The sequence below is a fragment of the Rhodnius prolixus genome, unplaced genomic scaffold, assembly GCF_049639745.1.
Source record: "Rhodnius prolixus isolate KJV_2025 unplaced genomic scaffold, Rpr scaffold_4, whole genome shotgun sequence".
Taxonomy (NCBI): Eukaryota; Metazoa; Arthropoda; class Insecta; order Hemiptera; family Reduviidae; genus Rhodnius; species Rhodnius prolixus.
This window is the reverse complement of record NW_027411614.1, coordinates 16,945,485-16,971,584: the sequence shown is the minus strand read 5'-3', so window position 1 is coordinate 16,971,584 and position 26,100 is coordinate 16,945,485. Positions and strand designations below refer to the sequence as shown.

At 34.4% G+C, this 26,100-nt stretch overlaps 1 long non-coding RNA gene across 1 annotated transcript in view; it reads left to right on the top strand.

The window, feature by feature from the left end:
- Positions 1 to 26,100, top strand: part of LOC141455376 (uncharacterized) — a 70,313-nt gene that overhangs the window by 31,167 nt on the left and 13,046 nt on the right. The gene's annotated exons all lie outside the window — the stretch shown is intronic.

Here is a 26,100-nt window from a genome sequence, read left to right as displayed (position 1 = left end):
GTCATTTTGTCACTTTGTTAGCGTGCAGCATGCAAGTCATTCAATGTAACATGCAGTTCACTCTGCCACAAAAGCATGCCTTTTTTTTTATTCAATAAACACTCAACACCCAACATATTTAAATTCTTATACAAAAAAACTAACCACCTGTTTATGAATGCAAGCCACATAACTGCTGCAATAAATCCCTAAAAACGGTAGGAACTATAAATGTTGATAATTTTTACCAAAGCCAACTGTATATTCTCTCACAACCACAAGATAAATAATGACTCAATTTGTCTTATAAAAAGACTTTTCTGTAAGATGATATAAAAGAAGTTGTTGATTTTAATCCCGCTTTCCAAGAGATGGTGATACATCAGCGTATAACTTGGGCAACACGCACAACCGCCATTAATTTATTATGTATTTGTATACACATTATTAAATACTAACTTGAACATAATATTTACGCGAATAATATGACATCTTTTAATTCAATAGCCGCTTATTTATTTATATTAATAAATGTATATTACACAATTTAAGTTTAGTATTTCTAATATATTCTGTCAAGTAATATACATTTAGCCATTTCTTTTTTTTTAGTACTTTTAAGAGACGGATTTTGGCTATGAACGGAAGGAAGAATCGAACGGAGCGAAAAGTTTGAAGGCTTCATTATATGCTACAATCTTTAGGGCCGCAACGCTAAGATGCATTCCTGGTCTAGGCCTTGGTTTTTATTTAATGTTTAATATGAGAACTTAGTCGCCTCTAACTCTAGAATTTTTTTTTTTTTTTTAACTCTATTTAATTTACAACTGCCTATTGGCAACAAGTAAATCGGATTAAATACATAGATAAAAATGGCTTGAAAGATTTGAATGAGGGCCATCCAACGGTAACCATCATGAGTCGGCCGTAGAAGTGAATTCGAAGGATGCCCTTTTTTTTTATCATGCGATAAGGTGAGCGTAAGGCCATCGACACTTCAGTCTTCGGCGAGGATTTGAGGGAAGAGTAGTTTGGGATAGATTGTTTATGAGCGTGTTGAAGTGTTGGGAAAGTTTCGAATGAAATTTGGTGTAACGGAATTTGGCTAGGTCAAGGACAAAAGGGATTTGGCTAGGTCAAGGACAAATGGGATTTTTAAGTCAGTGCGGATGGTGTGATTGCTTAAGTAGAAAGGAGCGTTAAGGATTGTACGTAGGATTTTCGTTGAGATTGGATCGCTTTGCAGTACGGATTTTGTTCAAGTCCGTATGTCCAGATTGGGGCTAGTAGAGCACTCTAGAATTTAAGTGTCTAAGCACTTGGTTCAGTCATAGCTTTTTATATTTATAATAAATTTCCCAAATAATAAAGACTAACACTATTAACATTTTTTCGCTACTAAACAATAAATAAGTTATTTCAGAAGCCATTTTGATTAACTCCGTTAAACAACGGACATCGTTGCTATAATTCAACTCAAATTCAGTGGCAGGCGCTGAATGATATCGGGAGATTTATTTGAATTTAAATTATTAAAAAAACAACGTACATTATTTCATTGCATTTCTCCATTTTTTGTTTTATGGAGTCAGTAGAGATGTGCACTGGTGTATATATATTAAGGTGCATAGCAGTGGCGTAACTAGATTTTTTTGGGCCCAAAAGCAAATTCTATCTACGGGGGCCCCTACTAATATTTCTTTTATTTCAACTGTTTATACAAAGGAAAATTATTTTTTACGAGGGTCGTTTGAAAAGTCCGTGCAAAAATAAAAACTACTTAATTTTTTGGGGTAAACCTTTTTTATTTTTCAACATAGTCTGCTTTTAGGCTTATAGAACCCTATTTCCATTAATTTTGCGACCATAACTGCTGAGGTGTGAGCTGGTGCGTTGTCGTGATGGAAAAGGACTATTTTGTGGGCCAATCGTGGGCGTTTTTCTTGCAGCTCGGTTTTCAAACGGTCCAATAACGATGAATAATATGCACCTGTAATAGTTTTACCCTTTTTCAGATAGTCGATGAGGATTATTCCTTGCGAATCCCAAAAGACAGTCGCCATAATCTTTCCGGCCGAAGGAACGGTCTTTGCCTTTTTTGGCGCAGATTACCCCTTGGTAACCCATTGTTTAGATTGTTCTTTGGTCTCAGGAGTGTAGTGATGTATCCATGTTTCATCCACAGTGACGAAACGACGCTTAAAGTCCTGCGGATTCTTCTGGAACAGCTGCAAACCGTCCTTGCAACACTTCACACGATTTCGTTTTTGGTCAAGCGTGAGCAATCGCGGCACCCATCTTGCGGATAGCTTTGTCATGTCCAAATGTTGATGCAAAATATTATGTACCCGTTCATTCGAGATGCCCACAGCACTAGCAATCTCACGCACCTTCACTCTTCTGTCATCCATCACCATATCATGGATTTTATCAATGATTTCTGGAGTAGTAACCTCAACAGGGCGTCCAGAACGTTCAGCGTCACTTGTGCCCATATGGCCACTCCGAAAAATTTTGAAACCACTTATAAACTGTTCTAATCGAAGGTGCAGAGTCACCATAATGTTTATCAAGCTTCTCTTTTTGTCTCCTGAGGCGTTTTGCCTTTCATAAAGTAGTGTTTAATCAACACACGAAATTCTTTTTCGTCCATTTTTTGAAAATCACTCGACTTCCTCGATTCAAACGAATGCCAAACACAAAGAAATAGACCGATCTGGCTGAAACTTGGTGTGTGTTCTTCCAAGAGATGCTACTAACTAAACATAACCTCGATACGCGCCAGTGGTGCTATCTCTCTGACTTTGCACGGACTTTTCAAACGACCCTCGTAACTTAAGATCAGAGAATGAAATAGGTATATTAAATGAAACATTTATACATATATTTTAGGATTTTAAATTACATGTAAATACGAGGATTAAACGTTTAAAAGAAAACTGATTACAAATAAAAAACAAAACATATTTGAATATAAACAAAGTATAAACAGTTATTTAAATGATTTTGTCGTCTAGATTTTGCAGCCGCAAATTTGTCAATTAGAGTGTTCGTGTTTAATTAACTTGCTTCTTTATTCTCAATAGCAATCAATGCTAAATATTTCAGACGAGAAACCAATAGATAAGGTTACGTGGATGATTATTTAATAATATTGTTTTCTAGTTACAATTTAATTTTAAATAAATGAATGTATTTGCTATTTTAATACTTCTAAACGATATTTAGGTATAAACAAAAAACAAAACAAAAAGTTAATTAAATATATGATTTTTTTATTTTATAATTAGTAAATAAATAAATTTTTAAAGGGGCCCCCGGCTCTAGGGGACCCGAAAGCGTTGCTTCCAGTTGCTTCCCTGTAGCTACGCCACATGCATTCGCTATAAACATAATTTTTGAAAAGTTTTTAAAAACTTCAGAAAGAAATTGAATGATTCAATATTGACGAAGTTTAACTAAATTTTTTGAACCTTTTTTTTTTACTAAACTCGAGAGTTTAGGCTCCTTTAAAACATTTTTTAGGTAATAATTAACAAAAACAAAATTATTAAGATAACATCAAACTTCTAAGTTCATTTATAAACCACCTGTTTTAAATCCAGTTTTTTTTTTCTTTTAAGTATCTTTTAACATAGCGTGATAGTAATTTACAGAAGGTTAGTTGGAGAAGTGACCTTTGTGAGGCCAGCCGAATGTGTGTAGGAGTGATCGCCCGAGATTCCAAAAACAGGAATACCCCGCTCTTTAACTTCATAACGGCTGTCGGGGTCAGTGTATCCGCCAGGTACATGAGTTAAAGTGGATCCTCATATCGGAAACAAGAGGATATGTCCGTCTCCATGATCTACAACCTCGTTCCTATAAAAGGCACGCCATAGTCTTTCCACTTCTTCTGTGTTAGGGCCAACACTACATAAATACAAGACGCTCAATCTGGCACCAGGTTCTCTGTACACACATACATACAAATACACGACGTTTCCCCTTGCACTGCGCATTTAAATATATTGTGAAGAGATGTGCCAAAAAATAAAATCCTCTGCTCTTACAACATGTAGCACACATGTTTGTCCAGCTGGCTAAACAGTTACAACAATCGCGAGTTTAGAATGTAATGCAAATAGACGTTTACACTCAGAGTCTGGATTAGATAGAGACAGGACAGATAAATCAGGGCACTAGATTTTCTGACAAGAATTTGTACAATCTGTGATAAATGTTTGGATAGGATTCCTCATGTAGCATTGCCAACTCAGATGGCACACCAGAAGTAGTTGGATCTAGAAAGTGATTGTACTTGCAGATTCTAAGGGGTGGTATAGCCTGCACAAAATAATCCCCATAGAAATTAAGTTAAATGAGAGACTGATGAAATCGTTTCGCACAGTTTCAGCAGATTAACGCGTACACTTGTTCATACCCTTGTTGATTGGTTTAAGCCGTGCTAACTTACGCTACAAAAATTGTTCTAATTTATGCAAAGAACTAAATTTTACTACCTAATTAGTAATATTACTATTTAGTAATCGCATCATTTACGTTATTTCTCTCTTTCTACTTCAGACAGCAGTGCTATTAGTAAGATAAAGGAAACATCCCACCAAATAATATTCTTATTGTATTTTATTAAAATTTCGTATTTTTAAAGTTAATGGCAATTTTATATTTTTCACAACGAGTATACACGTCAAACACACTTTACAGGTTAAACGGTATTTCTGGAAAAACTAAAAATAGAACATTTCGAAACGATCTCATTAATTCCTTACTTAGTGTAGAAGAGATAGTAATGAGGGGAAAAACATGAAACAAAAATAGCATATCATTTAACGATAGAATAGTTTATTCTGAAATAAATCATATTTATTCTGTATTTATACGATATAAAAACAGATTATGGGTCTGAGCTCTGAGACTTAACGTTTTCAAACGATAAGTTTTTTATGACGGAAAGAAAAATTGTTAGAGCTTTCAAACTCATGGATGGCAATCTCCAAATATCCACAAAAACAAACCTAAAACTAGTTACATCGTGCAAAACTCCACTTTATTTTAATCAGCCCGTCAACAACTCTTCTACTCCTAACATTCTGTTAGCGCATGATTAAACCGTGACTTTAGACAAGAATCACACTTAACAAAACGACCGCTTATGTCATCTGAAAGGGCCACGGTGACAATAAGAGTGTAGAACTGTCTAATTACAACATGGGCTATACCCCGTTCACTATTGTCGCAACGGCTTCAAAAGCGTGCACTCTGCACACAGTTCTCAGTTAGCTACGTGACCTGATCAATCAAAAAGTGACGTCATATGTGTGGACTTTATAAACAGTATTGCTTAGTTTGTGGTACAGCACAAGGCGTTATAAGTCTCTGGTGAATGTAATTAAGGCTAGAAGGAGTGAGGGTCTGTGACGGAGAACAACTAGAAGACCTCACATTCTTTCACACTCTGTATCGCCTGTGATTTACTGTAAATATGACAAAAATATAAATACAAATTCAGGCACCACGGTAGCTTGCGGTTAGAGGCGAGGCCTACCAAGATGTATTGTGGTACAGGGTTCGATTCCTGATCCAAGCCTTTGGGATTTTATTTAATGATTAATATGTTTGCTTAGACACCACCGTCCACGATACCTAATTTGCTAGACGGAAGTAAAGCTTGCCTATAAAAATAGGCATAACTTTATTTTTTCTTTTATTTTTTAATAAAGAAAACTTCTCAGCTAACATCTAAATACTACTTTCTGTCAAGTGACTAGTTTACAATGAAGACTGCACTCAGATTTCCTGACCCTAGAAGCCTATTGTCCTCCGGTATGGGCAGAGTTCTTTGAATTGAGATAACAATGTCCAGAGAATCACTGAAAAATACTCTACGCCTCAATGACCTCAGATGTTGACGCGTCTTAGTTCCACATACAGTTAAAACTTTTCACAGATTTAATTGTTAACCTGCGTTTTTACTATCTGTGTAAATCTAACACTACTTTAGAGTTAGTTCTGCTACCTTCTTCAAGACGTATATGACTCTGGATGCTGCGAGATGTAGTTTTTGAAAATTCTTCTCTAGTTTTAAATGATATTTTTCCAATACTCGCTGGAGTTCCTCAAGGAAGCATTCTAGCCCCCTTACTTTATATTCTCTATACTGCCGACTTACCAACTAACCCGACTACAATCACTTTCACTTTCGCCGACGACACTAATTCTTTCTCCTCATCTAGATCCTGTAATAGCGAGCCGTGCCCTCCAATCACACCTAAATCTTCTCGAGCCTTCGCTGCAAAAGTGGAGAATCAAAGTGAATGAATTGAAATCTAAATACATAGTATTCACATTAAATAAGAAAACTCTCCCTCCTCTCTAACTGACGAACTGACTGACCTCAATCTGAGGTATAAAATGTTGAAAAGACTACTCGACAAACGATCAAAACTATCCCTGACGAACAAACGATCACTATATACCGCTCTACTTGCCCCAATATGGACGTGCGGAATACAACTTTACGGAAGTGCCAAAAAATCGAACATCAACCGACTTCAGACCTTACAATCAAAACTTCTAAGAACAATAGTTAACGCTCCCTTCTACGTCTCCAATCATACTATACACTCTGATCTAAACATTCCTCTCGTCTCTGAAACAGCCCAATCTCGATACACAAAACTCCACTCAAATCTACACAGTCACTACAATCCTCTGATCCACAACATGACTACCACAACACTTCCTTCTAATCCTCAACGCAGACTAAAGCGGCGGTGGCTACGCGACCATCCCAACACAACGCCGATCTCCTAGGATGGTTGCTGTGTAAGCTTGCCAATCTGGCGAACTAACGGCTTCCATCACTGAAAGGCCGTCGTTCACTCCAATCACGCCCTTGGCGCACATGCATGTGCGCGTGTATGTATGGATATACATATGCGTGCATGTGTATTTGTGCCATCCCTTATCACTCATCACTTTTGCCTATTGTACTGCATACAGTTGCAAAATAAATAAACAAATACAAAATAAAAAAAAGTTTTCAATGATAATTTTTAGACTTCTTTTTCGCAGATCAAGTTATATTTCACAGACTCGTTTTCTCTCTATTTGGCCAATAGTTTGGCTTAACATTCTTCTTGTTACGAAGATAACAAATAAAAGAATATTAGAAATGTAGAATGGAAATCAGTTGAGAGAGACTTCTGCTAAGTTTGGAAGGAATATCCAATTTGCGAATTTTTGGTTCATAAAAACCACAAAAAAAGGTTATTTATGGTAAAAAACAAAATTAAAAATTTTCACGGTTAAGATATTTGTTTTTACATGGAGTAAGAGAAAATTAAAAATTTATGAAATTTAAGTCATTCTATGGCCGTTTAATTTTTACTCGAAAACCTAAATTCTTGTTCACTTATTGCAAAATTAAAGACAACGTTTTGTTTTCTTTCGATTTGTCTCTTGAGCAATTTCATACTAAACCTACAAAAGCGTGTATTTCTCGAGTGTACATTCACTTCCGGACGCTACTGTACTTGTCACGTATCTCACGAAAATAATGAAACGATTTTATATGTTGTAGTTTTATTTTTAAATTGCAACATAATGTCGTCCACGATGTTTACCCAGATTGTATTAAATTATCAAAGAAATATTCAAAAAGAGTGAAACTGATGTGTAATTATAGTGCAACTTTTTTGATTAGTAGCGATTGATTTGAGAGAGCAATACTACTTGCAAGATAAATATCAAATTTTGAAAATCTCTAACAGCAGCGTTCTACCTTTAAAAGCCGTTAGAGTAAGAACTTTGGATGAATTTAAACTAATCAAGGAATAGAAGTAAATCTTTTCATTACTTAAGAATTTTTGATCAATGATTACAAGAGGAAGGAGTGGCCCTAACGAACAGACGCACTGTCTCTAAAGTGATTGTTTCTTATCAAAGTTTCCCCTTTGTATTTAAAAATTACTTATAAATATTTACTAGATACTTTGCCTCATAATCCATTCATACATAAATTATGCTGATATTTTGTAGCATCTGCAATTCGATTCTCTTCCGATCTCTTAGATTAAAAAAACCCATATTCTGTTTGCTAGTCTCAGGTAGAAGAGCAATCTTGCCAAAGGTCCTACCCACCTTGAACTCATGACTAAGAAATTCGTCACTTTGATCGGGCGATTAACATGGGACCACTCATGTCTCGCAGAACTCGCCACCCATTATTTTTAAATTATTATAAACGATCTAAACTAGACACAAAAGAAAACAAACTAACTACCAATTTAAAAAGCCATGGTTAAGACTAATTTGACTAATTACGTACTGCATCTTTGGGGGATCTGCTAAGTCGTACAGAACCAAATTTTTCGCTCTATAACGGCAGTACCGTTACAAATACAGACTTTGCTAAACTGAACTAAACGTATGATTCGTAAGAGACTAAATGCAATAACTTAACAAAGGAGTCCACAACAAACTAGGCTCGCACAACAATCTACAAATCACAAATATGTTCTTCTTGACGATGGCCGCAGAACTGTCAGCTAATTGACCACATGCATTAGTTTGCAGATTAAAAATTAATTAATTAATAAAGAGGACAGTTTAGTAAGAAATTATTAACTATTTTGAGTACGTTGATTTTTTCTCAGTTTAAAATAATAATAATTCTTTTTTAATTCCTGGATTTTGAGCTTTGAAGTTGAAATTCATATATTTAAATAATTTCTCTTTCTATAGAACTCCAGCCTGAAGGCCGAAGTTTCAGAGACTGCGGGAATATTCGAATAAAGACATTTACTAAAAAAATATATAGAGATTTTTAAAAGATTTTGATAAATAATAGAAAAGCAAAGTATTTATGCTAATTATAATGCAAGAAAAAGTACATACTTATATTTTACTTCATAAATAAATAATTAATTCAAAGATTCCTGGGGTAGATAATTCTAAATTGATGGACTGTTTTATCTAATAATATGCGCATAATAATAATTTACAAATGCCAACTAGTTTTGTATCAATAATTATCTATTTATTCATGCATTATTGAAGAAATCTGATCACTTCTTTTTAATACCTGACAACTTCTGTGCACTATATGTACATCGTCATCTTGAATAAGTTATACTAGCCTCAAACATAACATACTTCAGTAACCATAGTTATCTACTTACTTCATTCACATTGAATGTATGCATTCACTTCGACTGATGTGCTTTCATTGAGTTATGAGGAGTGTATATTTTATTGTAAATATACTTTTTATTATTTATTTAAGGCGTGTTAACATCTTTGATGCTAAGCATTTTTTTTTTTAAATTTATTTGTAATTTACAATCTGCATACATTGTATACAATCAGTAATTGAGAAGAGTATGATGAACTGGTGCGAAGGAGAGCAGGAGGAGAGAAGCTACCCAGCGGTAGCACTCTCTATAGGAGAGAGGAGAATGTGAGGAGGAGAATGTGAGGAAGAGAATAATGGCGTTTAGGCCTTCAGTTGCGGGGCCACTGGCGATTCAGTCGATGAGGAGTATTTGGGATGTCAGAGGAAGCGAGAGACAGTATAAGAGGATTAGAGCTAGTCGAGAGAGTAGTAAGGAATTTTTGGTATTTAGTCTTGGCGAGTTGGTCTATGAAGGGAATGTTGAGGGTGTGAATAGTGAGGTTAGTCACGTGGAAAGGAACATCAGCTGTCAGTCGGAAGAGTTTTGACAGAAATGTTTGTAGGTTTGGCTGAACCCCACAGCTCTAGTCCTTAAGTCCATATAGGTTTGAGAACAGTGTTGTATATTAAGCGTTTGAGTTCTATGGGCAATTTAAATCGCCATCCAAGAAGTTTGTAAAGCAGTTTCGCACGTTTTGTCATTGCTTGTCTTTTAAGTCTAGTATGTGGGTTCCACGTGAGCAGCTTGTCTATGTAGAGCCCAAGGTAGCGCACCAGATCTGTGTACAAGGAAGAGGATTGCTGTTGAAGAGAAAAGGTGGACAGGAGCCCTGCCGGAGATCAAACGTGGCATGCTGGCATTCCTGTGGGTTCATTTTAATCCGCCACTTCTTTGCCCAGGAGCTAAGCATTCTTAGAGCTTTTTCTCTGAAATCTTCAGAGAACATTTTTCCTTGAAATTCGATCAACTTATATTTATTATAATATCTCTATCTGGATGTAGTAGATTAACTACTTTTCAGGGTTGTTGTTGCTTCAGCGGATATTCCAGCAATAAAACTGGTACGCTCTGGCTGCGCGTTTTCTTCGGCGATAAATCACTATAAATAACTTCTATATTCTTAATAATTGGAATAAACTTAATATATGTTATTCTACTCTTTCTTTATTACGAAGTATTTAATCCCTATTTATGTCAAATAAAATTTTGTCATAAAAATTAAACCACCGAAGAATGTTGAGTTACAATAAGTAGACAATTTAAAAACAGAATATTTATACTTAAACAAATAACCAGTAAGAAAAGCGTATTGCTTGCGTGCAAAGAATATACGATGGTTTTTTTTTAAATTGAAATATATCAGCTCCGAAAATAATTCCAGAATTATCTAAAAGTTTACGACTGCGTTGTTACTACTAAAAAAAAGAGCTTGAGAGAAGAACGGAAGTGACATTATTTAGTAATAGGACACTAATACTCAGGGGATGTATCAGAACACGTTTCCTTCGACCATTCAACCTGCGATTACATCCGGCTCAAGAAATTCTCCATTCAAAACTTTAGATAATCTTGCCCCTTCTGATATTATACAGTAGTTTATACAATATTCAATTGAATATATAACTCTGTTCAGAATAAATTTATATTCTGATAATTGTGTTTATGTAAATATTTAAATGTTATAAATGCATGACGAATCTGGTCTTATTAATAATTTATAAATGAGATCCATAATGCCATAATTCTTTCAACTGCATGTATCTTCATGGATTCTCTCTTAATTTATATGAATTTCAAATATTTCTTACATTAAGGGTACATACCATCGATAACTTTATTTCGATAGTTCAATTTATTGAACGCTTTGTGTTTCAAGAATTCTTGTTGGTGAAGTTATTAACAGAAAACTCGGGAAATAGGCTTAATAACAATCATGTAAGAGTGAGAGATGGCGTAACATCAATATTTTATTCATAATTATAAGTTAATTGTTCTTTGTAACTTCTTTTTTTTTATTATCTTCTGTGTTTTTTCTTTTGCAATGCATAGTATTTTAAATCACACTAATAATAGAGTGATTGCCTCGTAATTTCTTACCAAAAAATGGATTGGAAGTGGGGTAGATTGGATGGACATTAGAGAGAACTGAGATTAGGGATTCTGCTACATTTGCTTTGCTGGCTAGTTTTAGGATTAACTTGCGCTCTCGATGATGGCACTTTGATTTGGTGGAAGTTGCTTCTAGTGCTGCACAAGAAACGAGACAAATCTCGGTCTCGGTCTCGGTTTTTCAAATATTAATTTTTAGCTACAAAATTATAAAATTGTGTTCTTTATTAATAAATAATCACTACGGGTATTGAATTAATTATTAAAAGATACGATTTTATTATATATGTTCAATATTACTACATCTATTTGACTTCGAATTACATAAGTAAAGTAAGCAAAGTAAAGTAATCGCCTATTTTTTCAGGCGGGGCTTTACGTCCAACTACCAATTAGGTGTCGCGGACGGAGGCGACTAGCAAACATACTTTACTGTAAATTTCTCATATTAACCATTAAATAAAATCCAAGGCCTAAGACCGGGAATCGAACCCAGTACCACAATACACATTAGCTTCGCAGGTCTCGCACCGCTCGGCTACCGTGGCGGCCCCCTTCGAATTACATAATTTTTACATAAATTCACTAAATTTCACTATTCATATCATTCATTCATTCAATTTCATAAATTTCACTATTAATAATCTAATACTTTGAACTTTGATATTATTTGAATTATATTTTAGAATTTTGGAATTAGTGAATTTGAAAAAAAAGACTATCTATGCACCTAAAAAATATTGCCACAAATTTTCGTTTTTAAGATACACTTTGCCCAAGCATTGATACATAAAAGAGCTTTTCTGAGTCAGAAGTAAGAGAAGATTTTCTATTGGTCATTATCATCGCAGCTTGCGAAAATAATCTTTCCGATGGCACTGAAGTTGCACAGATACTAAAAATATCTTTCGCCATTCTAGACAAATTTTTGAAGGAATTCTCAAGTGTTTTCCACCATTCTAAAATGTCAACGTCTACTGTTGCTTGGTCTAATTTGGTGTAATTAATTATTTCTGTCTTCCATGCTTCGGTGATATTTGCTGATTTTTGAGCAAATGGTGCAAAAATATTGATGCTGTCGTCGTCATCGTCTAAAGGTGACTCATCAGATTCTTTATCTTCTCCAACAGCCATAACTAATGGAGCGGGAAGTTTGTTGGGAGGTGTATTTTTTATTTCACGAATCGACTTGTTATAGTAGGCAGATATGTTATTTGGGTCTTTCATTTGGCGCGTTTTTAACATCTTTTTGAAATTATATAAAGATATATATCAGAAATAGTAACATATGATGCATTGAAGTGTAAGTAGTTGTCTTCTTTTACACACATTTTCATTACCAATATATAAATTAAAATAATTATTAGAAAATTATAACATTTTTTGAAAAGATTATTAATAGCAAACCACTTTTAATACTTAAACAAAAATTCAAAAAACCAAGACCGAGACCGAGACCGAGACTTGAGCGACCGAGACCGAGACTTGAGCGACCGAGACCGAGACCGAGATCGAGACTGCATAAAGTCTCGCCTCGTCTCGGTCTCGTGCAGCACTAGTTGCTTCCTTTACTTCTTAGATAGAGACTTTCTGTTTATTGATGGATTGAGTAGAACAAGAACAGACTTCAGTTCTATTACTTCAGTAAATTTTTAGTAAGTTCCTAATTATAGTACTTCCTATTTTGAAAAGAATCTATTTGTTTTTTGTTTAAACAAAGTCAGCTTGATGTAATGCTATATTTCATGTAACTCAGTCTTTAAACAGAAGCGGTGTGAAGAAATCTTGTTTCGCTCAAATTAGTTTTTTTCCTGTAATTACAATATTTAGCTTCAATAGCTGATGCTCGAGGTGGCTTCATGTGTAACCCACAAACTATTTGTTGAAGAAAAACTTTTAGAAGAATGGAGAACAAGGTTACAGAAATGGAAAACTGAGCATCTTTCTAGTTAAAATTGGACATCTTTTTCCCCGACACTTCCTTCCATATTTTTAGGACTTTACACTACCAAAAATGTGACTTGGATTCCGCGAACAAGACTAAAACGAACAAGAAATAAAGGAACGTTTCGCACTTATTAGCACCCACACTCAACAGAAATAAAAATTAACAATGACCAACAAAATGGGTATATTACAACTGCACTACGTTTCATTGACTTGAACTACGAGGGTTTGCCAAGGATTCAAATATCTATTCTCTCTCATATCATTACAGTCCAAAATTCTTCGTCGAATAACATATGTTCCTTACTAATGTCTATAACCAAAACAATCGTATATTTTAAAAATGATCATCCTGACCAATACACACTTCTCGGAAATCCCACTTTACGTCTGAGAGGGTATGAACCATACGATTTTCGTGACGGCGAAAGTCTATAAAAATACTAATCATGGTTTTAGCAGAGTCACCACTGGGTGAAACAACTCCATTCGTGTTTCTGTTCTCTGCAAATTCACTTATTTTAGGAGCATAAATTAATGAGCATTCCCTAAGTTACTGTAAATTGGTTTCATTAAAATTACTTTAAAAAAAAGGGTTAGTTACAACATTTACATTGAACAAGAGTTCATTTACCTAATTCTGATAATTTATAGTTTAAAAAAAAAAAATTATTTAGTTATTTACATTCTGTATATACACATATAATAAGTAAATTAGAAGGTGGATGAGATATATTGGTGTGTGATGAGCAGAAAGAGAGAAACTACCCAGCGGTAGCACTCTCGACAGGAAACCGATTATGATCGTGATAGTCTTCGGATCTCAAGAAGGTCACGGGGCTATTGACGATTCAGTCTGGCAGAAGGATTGTTAGGAATGTGGCGAGAGGCTGTATAAATGAATTAGAGCAATTAGTGAGAGCAGTATGAAACTCTTGATATTTCGACTTGGCGAGTTGGTCTATGAAGGGGATGTTGAGGTCGTAGTGAAGAGTAAGGTTAGTCTCGTAGAAAGGAGCGTCAACTATGTGTCTGTCTAAGGAGGAGTTTTGACTGAAATGTTTGTACAATCCGTATGTTTGTTGGTTTGGCTGAACCCCACAGCTCTAGTCCGTAAGTCCACATAGGTTTGAGAATAGTGTTGCATATTAAGCGTTTGAGTTCTATGGGCAATTTAGAGCGTCGTCCAAGTAGCCTGAAAGCAGTTTCGCACGTTTGTCATTGAATAATTTTAGTTAAATAATAAAAATTACTGTTTAAATAATTACTAATTCTGATCCTTAACAATAATTATTTAAATATAATGTCAATTAAATGTAAATGACATGGAATCCCCACACTGACTGAAAAGACAAGAAACTAATCAACGCTACAAACTGCTCGCCAGACTACTTGACAAACGTTCGAAACTTAACCTACACAACAAAAGACTCTTATATCTACTGTTACTGCGACCTATTTGGTCATACGGCATCGAAGAATGGGGATCGGGCTAGACGCCTCCAGACATTACAGTCAAAAATACCTCGAAAACTTCTTAACGCTCTCTGAGTCCCTAAGCACTTTTCATGGAAATTTTTGTCCAGGAAAGCTCGAACCACTCTCGCATTATGTGCCGGGCAACCATCTTGTTGAAAATACATATCTAGTCGACGTAGTAGATGAACATCTGCAAGCAGAACTGGCAAAATGTCTCTTAAAAAAAGTTAGATACCTTTCACCAGTTAAGTTCTCTCTGTAAGAAGTATGGGCCGATTAGTTGATTTCCTAAAACTCCACACCAAACGTTAGTAGAAAAAACAATCTGAACGTCGAATAAATCTACCCTGCCTAGATCTTGACTTCACCACCATAAGTGCTGCTACAAGCAAAGCGTGAGAGTCCAGAGTTTTGGCTTGCCTATCCGTTGATTGTGCCCAGTTTGAACAGATTCTTTAAAAAAAATAACGTAACTTTGACAGTAAACTGAAATTTGTTTTTCATATTTTAAATTACTATAACTTTTGAAAAACCTAACCGATTTCAAAATATTTTATTCTGTTTATTTTAGGAGCTCAAATACTATAAAAATATGCAACAAAAAATATAACGTTTCATTTAAAAAACAAAAGTTGGATACTGTATCTCGAGATACAGGGGTTTAAAAAAATGGGTCAATCACTGAAAATAAACTAGACTAAAAATGATTAAATACGTGTTTTTTATTTTGTCGAAATTTCCCGCCGTTAAAAAAAAAAGTGGGTGGAGCATGTAACTCTGGTCACTCTGTATATAATGTTAAGAATATACTTAAAAATTATTGTTCAATAGTGAATTAGTTTAGTTTCATATTATTTTTGTTAGTAAATGATTAGTTTATAAGCGACTGCGACTATTGCAACTCTGGCAGACGGTACTACTTGTACTTTGCTAGATCATTATTGTATTCAAGTAGAATTGCTTCTTTTTTTAAAATAAAAATCTTTCTTATTGTTATTATTGTACTTAAAAATATAAGATTATTAAAATTTTTATGTTTTTGTTTGCTAGACATTTAATTTTTTTTTTTTTATTGGGTTTGTGGGCATGTAAAGATTGAGTATGTGAGACTTCTGTTCAGATCAAGTATCAGTAGTGAGAGCAAAGTGTGCATTAAATCATTACCATATTCTGTAGACTGCGGCTGTAGAGTAGAAAGTGAAGGCAGTAGATCACTGTTAGAGCTACCCCCAGTAAGGCCAACTATTAGCTACCTTATACATTCATGTTATACGAGGAATTTATGCGCTGGGAAAAATTAATGTTTTTCTATTTAAATAACGTTCTCTTATAATGTTTATGGAATTATGATAGTGGTTGCTAATATTAGAATAACTAACTATAGTGTGAAGGTAGGCTGTGGTACTGTTTAAAGGAATTTAAAACCATTGCGTTCACTCTGTGCACTGTTGATTAACGGCCCTACACGTGTTCAACTATGATTAATGAATGCCAGTAGGGAGAGCTTGCGGTAATAGTAAATCATTTCTCAAATGATCTACATTAAATTCATTTATTACAAAAAGTTTCCTCACAAATCATTATTGCCTTTAATAAATAATAATATTAATAGCCTTTTATTAGACTTAGTCTAAACTAATTGTTTAATATTTATGGGCTCCTAAATTGTATGCCTCTACTATTGGGTAAGTATACCAATTTTTATTATATCTTATGGATGATTGCTGAAAAGAGATGAAATTGACTGAAAATTTACTATTGTAATGCGAAAATTTAAGGCCGAGTGAAGAGTTATAATTTACGGTACTGATTTCGACGTCTAAAGATGTTCATGAAATTGAAATTAATAGAAAAAACTTTAATCAGATAAGGGCTTTTCATTTTCATACATCTATCTGCATTTGCTCAGAGCAGCAAAGTTGACAAAAATTTTATAAAGGGTAAAGCTTGTTTTATTTACTTTTTCTAAAAAAAATAAAATTGAATCGCAAATTAGGATATAATTCTGCAAAGAGTGATTTATTACAAATTACACCATCTTTCTATTACTATTCGATGGCTCTGAAAGCTGTTCATTTATAAATTAAATAAAATGCTTCACTATTTTAATATTCCGTTTTCTTTGGAATAAATTAAGTAATATTCGATGATAAATTTTACCAGAATTCAAACTATACAAAACTTTGGGTCTAAATATCTGGTTTGTTCATGGTTAGAAATTTATGTAACTTGGAAAAATTACAGACAATTTACATTTCCCAATTATTTCTTTCCGCTATTTCCATTCTCACGTTTCTAACTTGCAAATTTCCTTCTAATTCCAAAGATTTGAGACTATTTCCAACATTATATAGTTTTAAAAACCGTACATTGCATAGAAATGGAAAGTTGGCAGGGATTTCTATCCCAGCCACTCCCAGGGACTATTCTTAAACGAATGTTTCATGAAAAAAGATTCAAAAAAATATATGCGTGTGTACAAAATTTTTCATAATAAGAGCTATTTTTGAGTAAATCACTAAAAAAAAAGTGAAAAACTTTTCCCTTGAATCGAAATACAAGACGCAGGACCGTAAATTTTTCAAGAGATAGGATTATAAATTGCCCAAAAGAAAGGACTATAAATTGCACAAAAGAAAGGACCGTTAATTGTACAAAAGAAAGGACGTTAAATTGCCCAAAAGAAGGGACTATAAATTGCACAAAAGAAAGGACCGTAAATTGCCCAAAAGAAAGGACTATAAATTGCACAAAAGAAAGGACCGTAAATTGCACAAAAGAAAGGACCGTAAATTGCACAAAAATTACTGTTTAGAAAGATGATTTCTATCCATCTTCTATCTCGAATTATTCTAGAAAAATGGTTCAAATAAATGTTACAAATCTATTTTTTTACGCAGCTAGTTCGTCGGAGTTTTAAGGAAAACGCAGTATCTGTTTTTGAACAATTTTTTGAAAACTAGAAAACTGACTCTATAAAGTAATGCTTTCGGTTGACCGCGATTTAACCAACATGTGGCGTTTTATTGTTGCATCTTTCAGAAATGTGTGATTTTTCTTTACCGTTGTTTGTTTTTTTATATCGATTTGTTTTTAGAAAATTCAAAATCCAAATTCTGCGCTAGGGGAAGAGAAAGTAAAAATTACTGTTCTGTTTGTTTTTTAATCATTTGCTTTCTAATTATCCAGATAGCTGAACAAACTGAACTTACGGAATGATAATGGAAATTACGATATACTAAATCCTTGTTATCATGCGTTAAAGGATGTTCGAATTTAAATCTTTTGTTTTTTCACATTCATAAAGTTGAATAAAGATACAGATACGAGGTGTGTTCAAAAAGTAACGGGAATTTTTAAATTTCGCGGGTTTGGAGAGTCTGATTGTAAAATTTTTTTTTTATTATGTTGGTACACATGCCCCTGAAGTACGATAAAATTTTCAGTAATATTCATTGTTTACTTCTTAAGTGGCAGCCGTTAAGGTTAGACGTGTTTTTCGAGCTTGGCGATTTTTGTTTGTTAAAAAAAATGGATCAAAGAATTTGTATTAAATTTTGCGTAAAAAATGAAATAAAGTGTAATAAAGTGTGTTAATAAAGGCATATGGTGAGTCTGCTACGAGTAAAACAAGGATTTACGAGTGGTATAAGCGTTTCCAAGATGGCCGCGAAAACGTTGAAGATGACGAACGACCTGGACGTCCAAGCACATCAACAACCGATGAAAACGTGAATAAAGTGAAAGAAATGGTTATGAACGATCGCCGAATCACAATCAGAGAAGTCGCTGATGATGTTGCCATATCAATTGGCTCATGCCATGAAATTTTTTCGGATGTTTTGGGTATGAAACGTGTGGCAGCAAAATTTGTTCCAAAATTGTTGAATTTCGAACAAAAACAGCGGAGAATGGAAGTTGCTCAAGAGTCACTCAATGAAGTCGACAACGATGCGGATCTACTGAAACGTGTTATAACAGGTGACGAAACATGGGTTTACGGATATGATGTAGAAACTAAGGCTCAATCGTCCCAGTGGAGGCATTCTGGATCGCCAAGACCGAAAAAGGCTCGACAAGTGCGGTCGAATGTGAAGGTTATGCTCACTGTGTTCTTCGATTTTAATGGCATAGTGCATCATGAATTCTTGCCACAAGGTCAAACAATCAATAAGGAGTACTACCTACAAGTTCAACGCCGTTTGCGTGAAGCAATCCGAAAAAAACGCCCGGATTTGTGGCAAAACAATTCATGGATTTTGCACCACGATAATGCACCTGCTCACCCTTCATTGCTTGTTCGTGAATTTTTGGCCAAAAACAAAACTTTAACGATGCCCCAGCCTCCATATTCGCCAGACATGGCTCCATGTGACTTTTTTCTATTTCCAAACATAAAGAGAACATTAAAAGGCCGTCGTTTTACAAGCATAGATGACATTAAAAGCGAATCGCTGAAAGAGCTGAAAGCTATCACAAAGATCGAGTTTCAGAAGTGTTTCGAGGATTGGAAAAAGCGCTGGCACAAGTGTATTGTATGCGAAGGGGACTACTTTGAAGGCGACAATATGTAGATGAATAAATAAATATTTTTTTCAAAAAACGAAAATTCCCGTTACTTTTTGAACACACCTCGTACATAAAATTTAACCATTACTGTTGGAAAAATTGTTTAAAAGTGACTAAAATATTCAAAAATATCGCCAGTCTTGAAAAGTAAATACTATTTTATTCAAAATTTAAAGTGTTTAGCAAGAAATAGTGAGCTATTCAATGTGTTGTGATATAAATACTTGGAGAAGGTGGGACGGAAGTTATGAATGGAATACACCTGCTCAGACTGGGGAAGGATATTACAATGGGGCGGTGGCTTCCTTCTGGCTGAATGATGTCGTTGTCTGTCTCAAGTTGACGAAGAGGAAGTAAAGAAGAGGATATGAGTGAAAGATTAAAAAAAACGAACATCTTGTCACGTGTCCTCTTACTATTTCCTATACACATGTTTCTTAACTTCTCCCCACACTTGGCAACTTGTTTAATTGCGACTTTTATTCTTTAAATTAAACTTTAAAAAAAATTCTTCACTCAAAAGTGCGAACAGATAACTTTTACTCTGCGTCGTAATTCTTGTCCCACTTTAAATTTTAACTCAATTCCTCTTCTTTCTGCTAATTTAGTTCGCTACCTTTGGATGTACATCGACAAAAGACTAACGTGGAATCCGCACATTAAACTGAAAAGACTTGAACTCAACCGACGAAACAAATTACTACTGCGACTAATTGGCAGACAATCTAAGCTGCCACTGGAACATAAACGACTAATATAGAGAGAAGTTAATAAAGTGACAACAGACTTGGCTCGTTTTCTTGCAGAGACGACAGTTTTGGGTGTGCGGGTTAATACGATCTCAAATTTTCTTCAGTATAATTTCCACGGTTAGTGTTCTGCCTTTTATGCTGAGTTGGCATTTTTCTGCAGTGAATTGGAAACTGAGCCAAACTATAGCAGAAAAAAAGTAAAAATAATTGGCCATCTATCCCTACTGTTTTATGGCCATCTGTTCCGAATGCTAGAGAGAGATGGCTAGCATGATAAACATAACTCAACGCATACTTTTTGACAGTTTTAGAAGTTAGGATTCATTAATGTATACTGTACTTTCCTAATATGTAAAAAACAACACTAAAATTTCGACACATACATTCGCTGCAGCACGCAATATGCAACTATCATAAAATTGAGAGTGAGACCAAAATGAACTCACTGTAGTCAAACATGAAGGTTCATCACTGGAGAGGTCACGCAGCGCCGTCGGACGACATTTCGGTTAAATTTCGACTGTTGGCCATCTCTCCCGATTGGCCATCTCACCCGACTTTACCCTACATCAGGGTACCCTAGTTGAGTTTAAAACCCGACTTTACCCTACTTAAACCAATCTGGACTTACGGACTTGATTTGTGGGGTTCAACCAAACATTGAAATTCATAAAAGATCCAGTCCTTCCAATCCAAAATACTCCGTCAGATTACGAATTCTTCATTTTATGTCTCTAACTCCACCCTCCATAACGACCTCAAAGTCTCATTCGTAAATGACGAATCTAAAATCTAAGTCTAAATACAGAAAATTCTTTGACTCTCTTCCATTCTGTACCAATCCTCTTGTTCAAAATCTTGCCTCCAATATGATTCCAGATCGTCCTCCACGACGATTGAAACGCTGTTGGCCTCTTACATTAGTGTAAGGAACTCCAGCGAGAGTGTTGCCGGTGGGCAGCTTATCCAGCTGATCCAGTCAGGAAGACTTCTTTTATCGTATTCACTAATTACATTTTATTCTTTTTGTAGATTGTGAATAACAAATAAATTAAAAATCTTCTATTTTATTGAATTAAAGATTCACTTTCAAAATTAAGAAACATTTACAACAACAAGGTGCTTTCTTTTTATATTTTGAAACTAAGAAATTTTGAAGTTATTTTCTCAAAAACCTGTTCGATATATCGTACAATATTGAGCTTCGAAACTGTCCTGGAGCTTGTCGTTTTTTATACTTTGCGCTAACTCTTTAGGTTTCTGTTAACGGTTTTATCTTTTCCCTAATCACGCTTCAAACTCTGAGTAAAAACAACTCATTGAATCTTTATCAAAATATTATACGAGTACATTGCTCTCAAAAGAAATATAAAAGGCAAAATGATGCCCCAGAACTACCTTAAAATGCATTTCCCTACAGATATGTTTTAAATAAAATTTGAAGCTCTCTATGCGTAAGTACGGTGTAATTAAACAAAAAATTGTAGCAATTTTAGTAAAATTGGGGGACTTCTAGTTAATAAGGAATTTTAATTGCCAACTTGTTGTTGGATCCAGTTGGCTAGCTACACAAAGTGTTCCGGCGTGTTTCAATAACCCCATTTACAACGCACTTAGGACCTATCAAGTTTTATTTTCCAAATTTTCCAGGTCTTTTTGTTTTCATCTAGTTTCTAGGAAAAGTGCATGCATCAAACAGCTCTAAAGCAGTTTGGTATCTAGGTAGTTATGCAGCTATCAGCTGCAATTAACTGTTTGATTGGTCCAAGTTATTTTTAAAACATAAATTTAAAAAAGTCGAAATATATTTGATAAAATTGAAATAGTTAAAAAGAAGTGTTAAAGCAGAGCCAAATATGGACGTGATGCACGCAGGTGACGGAAACAGGATGCTGGGGGAGAAAGATCCCTGTTGCACTAAATCACCCCACCACACACTTGTTCATTTAACACCTCTACGTCTACGTTTAAAAATTCTTCGTCTGTTCCTACGCCATCTTAATAACTGACAAGATTTAATTATATATATATATATATATAAACACTTGAATGGTTACTCTTTTTTCGTAACTGAAAAAGTTTTATGTATGTAAATGTGTTTAGTTTTTTGTAGCGACTGTTAAAGATTTTTGAAGCAAATGTGGTAGTTTGGACCACTATGTCTAATAGGATATCAGAGATCTTTTACCACTGAAATGGGTCTTTAGTAATATGATTGGGATATTTGGTAAAAGAAAAAAAGTTTGGAATGTAAATCATAGTCTATAAGTTTACAAACTATAAGATTTTTGAACAATCACACTTAGACTTCATGGTGTAAACAACTACGATAGGAGTTAGAGCTAAAACATTGAAGAACGTCAAGATCCTAGAAGCAAAGTGTAAAATATTTTGAAGTTCCTTTTTGGTTACTTCTTAATTTTATCTGTTCCCTGTCTTGCTCAATAAAAAGCAATTTTGCCTATGATAGTGTGACCGACTGAACCTATAACTTCTGTAAATGAAGCTGGTGAAATGGACCTAAAACTGCCGTATTTTTATTATCATCTTGCTAAAGAAGAATCAACGAACAATTTTTTTAAATTAACGTAGAGTAATGATTCTTTTGAAAATATTCTGGTTCAATAATTTTTTTAAATTTTATAATTAGTTTTTTTAAACTCTAAAAAGTGCAAACACATCAAAAATAGAAATATTAATAATTTATTACGATTTAAAGAGCAAAACATATCTAGAATATAACAGCAATGCTAGAGACCGTCTGTCAGAATTTGGAACAGTTAACATTATAATGATAATAAGGGAAGGAATTAGCTGTGCGGTTAGCGTACAGGACTCCCACGCGGAGGTCCCCAGGTTCGAATCCAGCTGCTGACCCTTAGATTTTCTCTTCCTAGGAGCTTCCTACAGCTCACTGTCCGGTGATGGACAGTGTTGTCTGTAACGAGAGAATACTGTCCGGAGGCCGGCAGTGCACTGAAAAAAGCTACGGGCGCCAATAACCTTAGATGTTGACGCGCCTTAAATCATTAAAAAAAATTATTGATTAATTTCAAAAAAGATAAAAGTGAAAAGGATAAATTTTGATAATGGAATGCTACTGTGAATTGTGCAATTTATCTATAAAAATTAATGTTCCAAGGAACCTTATATCTCATTTAAAAGAAAAATCTACAAATTATAACTGCTCTGATGAAATGTATCTATTATTACTGTTGGTACAAGAATTATCCGTAATATATTTATAATATTTTGTACATAATTTTGTCATAAATTGAGAAGAGGAAGGATTGTATTGGATATGATGAAAACGTGACAAGTGAGGTGACATGCGCAAGGAGAGGCTGCGGTGACGGAGTGTCACCAGTGGACTGACTTGGTGGTTAGTTTACGAAGAGTGGTGCGCAAGTCTTGTCCATAAATAATTCAAAAGTCCCATGACATTAGAATATTCCCTTGTTATCGTTGTTGTTCTATTGAATTGTTCTGTTATCTAGTATAGAAATCTTTTACAATCTAACATTATACAAGAATACAAGAGTGGTGTTATGGCGTGTGGAACCAAACATCTATAGGAGGTGTTTACAAATTATGTAGCTCATTAGACTCCAAGCCTGTTTATTATAATTTCTACCTGATTATGTGGGTGAAAGCTTACTAAGTTGTGGGCTTTCAATTATATACGCTGCCTTGCAACTTGCCAGTGAAGTACAAACTAGTCCCTGTACCAAACAACCACTAAAACCATTGAAACATTAAACTAGGTAGTACCAAAACCACAAAGAGAAGGTATCCTAATGAGATAACATGATAGTCCATTATCCGAGAGGGGGATTCAACACTCTCCAATAGACAAAGTAAGTCTATTACTAGCCTGGATTGACCACGGATATTGCCAGATGTATGTCAAGTTGTTCAGTTTGTCTTTAAAAGTAAACAGAACAGCAAGCACCTGCCCTAAGAAATTTCTACCCTAAGAAACTGAATTTTGCCGTTTTGATTAGACTCGTTGCCTTTATCTCAAGACAAACAAATATAGGTTAGTAGAAGTTGACTACTTTTCCAAATATAGTGCTCTAGGATCTTTAAAAAATGCCAACGTCCCTTCAGTTATTCAGACGAATATTTGTTTGATTTAAAATACGTACAATAATAAAATACAAAATTCTAGAAATCACGAAATTTTGCCAAAAATTTGTAACGAAAGTCTTTATAATAATTCTGAGAGGTACTGCTTATTCAATTACTAAGACCAGAAATGTAAATAAACTGCAACAATTATAACAGATTTATTGTATTTGATCCTTTAATTTACGTTTTTAAACCGAAATCTCTACAAAAAAGTTGCCGGCAATATTTGTTTCAACCGTTGGTAGGATGAAGTATCCAACACCAAACCTCACCGGCCCAAAAAGCTACAATCTGAAGTCAAAAAGAGGTATCATTTTTACTCTATCTAGAGAGTAGCAAACATTAAAATGTTTACAATTTTTTGAATATCTGCTCCAATAAAAGTTAAATGTTTGATAGAAGATACTTTGTAAAGAATATTTTGTATGAAATAATAATTGTTCAACAATAATAATTGTTGAATTTGTGAGCAATTTAGGGATACCCTTAATTTTATGAAATTTATAAGTAATAATATAAGTATAAATAATAATAACATAAGTATAATAATAATAAATAATATAAGTAATCGTACCAATTTATGGTTGATCCAAAAAGAAGAATGATTATTGCCAATTTCAGTCATAATTTTTTATTATTTTTTGCCAAGCTTTCGACCTAGGCACTAGGTCCTACGACATAGTTTCGGTCGTGACATCTTTAGTGGTAGGTAGGTAAAAACGGAAACATTGGTGATGAAGCTAGAAGGAATTTAAAGTAATGGCTATTTTTTTTCAGGCAGGCTTTAATGTCCAACTACCAAACTAGCACACTTACTTTACTACAAAGTTCTCGTATTTAACATTAAATAAACATCTAAGGCCTAGACCGGGAATCGAACCCAGTACCACAAATACATATTAGTTTTTGCAGGTCTTGCGCCTCTAACCTCTCGGCTACCGTGGCGCTACAGAAGAAATGTTAGTAACTTACCGTATAGCCGCTAGCAGTAGAAAAAAACAAAAAAGAATTTTTGATCTTCTGTATCTCAATGTAAATGCGTGAAAATGGATTTATCTGAATCCCTAATCCAAAAATCAGCAATACGCCAATGAAAAGCAAAGAGGTGCCTGAATAGTTTAATGAATTATACATGAACGTCATGTTACCTAATTAGATTATAAATTCACTTAATATTATTAAGATCCTTTACGCTTAATTCAAAGACCTTTCCTTAATAAAATCTTTAGATTCCACGATGATGAGGTTACTTTATCCGATAAACAGAATCCTGAATCCCCAATCTTAGTAATAATTGGACATAGTTATGCAAAAAGGAACCAACCTACATAAATTCTCAAATTTAGCTTATGATGAATATAGGTTGCTAAAAGCCTATTTTAAATTTAGCAAAAAAGAACCAAGCCACTACTTTCGTTTTTATGATATAAATGGCACTGTGAACCAAACCACAAATTATATTTGAAGATTTAAAGTTTAAACGAAACAGAACCAAGTAACTTGGCTTTTCTTTGCAAAATTATATGGAAGTTATATAAAACAGAACCAAACAGCTTGGATCTGTTTTGCAAACTAGTGAATTACTGCATGTGCGTTGGTTCTGTTCAATACGAGTACACAATGAGAACCAATGCAAATTTTAACATTTTAACATAGGAACTCTACGAAACGCGTTAATATTGCACTAAGATGAGATCACAGTCTCTATGGCTTGCTAAAATAGTGAATTTACAGAAAAAAATTTCTCAGTGTTTAATATTTAATTTAAGTCATTTCACTAGTTTTTTGTGCTAATTTTGAGTTTAAAACATTTATTCTTAGACGTCTATTCTTAGACAGGGTGTATCTCCGGTTGATTGCGGACGACCAAAGTTGGTCGTGTGTGATATTGTCAGTGCGCTTTGATTTTATTTGTGTTTATATGTAGTTATTTTCCGAGCGTAATACATTGCCTT